A 2,500-nucleotide genomic window follows, 5' to 3' on the forward strand; every position below is an offset into this window, starting at 1 on the left:
TATTCTGTTACCTGGACACATGATAGGGTTGTTACTGGCTGTGTTAAGGTGACGGGCTGTGACGTGGGTTCTCAGGTGTTATAAACTCACAGAAGAATTCCGGAAGAGGCTCACCTGTGTCTCCGGCTCGAAATAACTTAGTTTGATCGTTGGGGCGGTGGTGAAGGTGTCTGGACCCGTGCCCAATATCAGTGGCTGCCGTGTGCTCAACTTTTGTCTCTGTGATCTCAAGCCTTGTCCAACCTATTTTCAAAGCTTTTAACTGATGGTGCACTCACTACTGCTTCAGGGAGGCTGTTCCAGATGTCCACCACTCTATTACAGGATGAACATTTTGGTAAATCTTAGGAATAGCGGCTCCTAGCTGGTGGGCGTTTAGGGCACGGCATGGTGGTAATTACAAGATTTCTAGCTCACGACGGGGTTTTGACAAGCGGACAGGTGGCGTGTTTATGTCACAAGGGTGTATTTCTCCACGCTGGCCTCACGGTTTCTTTCAGGTCGATGGGCGGTGAGACTGCCAGCTCAGGGTGAAGAAAGGGAAGAGCTTCAAAATACACCCTTGTTACATAAACACGCCACCTGTCCGCTTGACAAAACCCCATCGTCGTTGATGGAAATGGAAAAGAATGCTGCTATCCAGTTTAAAATGTTGACCCTGCTGTTCTAACTTTTTCTCAATTAATCTCCTGTGTGGAACTTTATCAAATGCTTTAGCAGAATTGCAATATGCAACATCCACTGCGCTGCCTTCGTCCAGATACTGTGTCCATTGGTCCAGCACGGCAATGAGCTGCAGCCGGCACCGTTCATCATCTGCCCGTCCGTAGTATTGTTTTCTGCTGAGTGGTTGATAATTCTTCAAATGCTCTGAAAATTTTCTCTTATTATGGTTTCCATTATTTTGCATATGACACAGGTCAAACTCACAGGTCTGTAATTACCTGGTTCATTTGTATCAGCCTTCTTATAGATGGGTGTAATGTTGGCCAGTCTTCATGTAACTCACTGGTCTGCAATATCTTCCTGAGTGTCCCTTCAGCTCTTTTATCACCCGTGGGCCTGGAGTGCCAGGCAGTGTTAACAGTGCCACAGACAGTGTTATGTGATGCAAGACAGATTACTAGTTACCCAGTGTTAGGCTGTCTTGTTACCTGACCTGCCTACCCTCTCCTGTGACATGGGGTCAGGTGTTATGCAGTGCCGCAGACAGTGCCATGTGATGCCAGGCAGTGTTCATAGTGGCATAGATTTGTGTGGTGCCAGAATCAGTGTGATGCCAGTCATTGGTGCCAGGGACGGTATATGTATAGAATAACACCCAGGTGACCCTAGGACAAAGCTTTATTTTTCTCCCTCACTCCCCTCAATGTTACCAGCTTACCGTAGGCATAACATTGTATTTTTCTGTTTCTGGCCCGTAAATATTGCAAAAAAGAGCATCAGTAATTACCGAATTTAACAATAATTATAAATGCATATTGTTATCTTTATGGGGCGATAGTTTGGGGTCAGTAAAGACAATACGCCAAGTACTACTACAGCCTGGTAGCCCTAAACTACCACTTGAGCCAGCTAAACGTAATATATGGAGGAGAAAAGAGAATAAATGAACCCGTGGACATACCCACAACTCCTGTGAAAGCCTTGGCAAATATGTGTAGGCCTACTTGTGTGCCAACATATGGAAGAGCATGGGCCTAACTTTTCTTCTTCCTCCTCAGGTTTTGGGCGCCCAGCCGTACACGTGAACTAACAGTCTTGGCTTCAGGGCAGGTCGCTAAAATGGTATGTGTGTGTGTGTGTGTGTGTGTGTGTGTGTGTGTGTGTGTGTGTTAGGAAGGTTTTCATCATTAATATAAAAGCTTGTTGTTGGGGTGAGAGGTGGAGTCAGAGGTCAGCGATGAATAGATACGTTTATTGGGGGAGCGAGAACAGACTCCCGCCGTGAGGGGCGGCCGGGCTAACTGAGGCTTTCGCGCTAATTAATTTTTTTCTTGGTAGATGGTGGCTCGCGCTAATTGCGGCTCGCTCTAATTGATCTCGCTCTAACTGAGGCTTTCGCGCTAATTAATTTTTTTCTTGGTAGATGGTGGCTCGCGCTAATTGCGGCTCGCTCTAATTGATCTCGCTCTAACTGAGGCTTTCGCGCTAATTAATTTTTTTCTTGGTAGATGGTGGCTCGCGCTAATTGCGGCTCGCTCTAATTGATCTCGCTCTAACTGAGGCTTTCGCGCTAATTAATTTTTTTCTTGGTAGATGGTGGCTCGCGCTAATTGCGGCTCGCTCTAATTGATCTCGCTCTAACTGAGGCTTTCGCGCTAATTAATTTTTTTCTTGGTAGATGGTGGCTCGCGCTAATTGCGGTTCGCTCTAATTAATTTCGCGCTAATTGCGGCTCGCTCTAATTGATCTCGCTCTAACTGAGGCTTTCGCGCTAATTAATTTTTTTCTTGGTAGATGGTGGCTCGCGTAGTAAAATTTGTCAAGATGTTTTTTG

General features: G+C 46.0%; 1 long non-coding RNA gene across 6 annotated transcripts in view; it reads left to right on the forward strand.

Annotated features, from left to right (window-relative positions):
* The first annotated feature begins 675 nt into the window (after positions 1-675).
* LOC126993608 (uncharacterized) overlaps positions 676-2,500 on the forward strand; it is a 7,821-nt gene continuing 5,996 nt past the window's right edge. For 5 of the 6 annotated variants that reach the window (XR_007748032.1, XR_007748033.1, XR_007748031.1 and 2 more), the window contains exon 1: positions 1,173-1,788. This is a non-coding gene — a long non-coding RNA (uncharacterized LOC126993608). Of the gene's footprint in view, positions 823-1,172; positions 1,789-2,500 lie in introns of those variants that run through there. The other variant, XR_007748034.1, reaches the window with a different exon arrangement.

Source organism: Eriocheir sinensis, unplaced genomic scaffold, assembly GCF_024679095.1.
Source record: "Eriocheir sinensis breed Jianghai 21 unplaced genomic scaffold, ASM2467909v1 Scaffold640, whole genome shotgun sequence".
NCBI lineage: Eukaryota > Metazoa > Arthropoda > Malacostraca > Decapoda > Varunidae > Eriocheir > Eriocheir sinensis.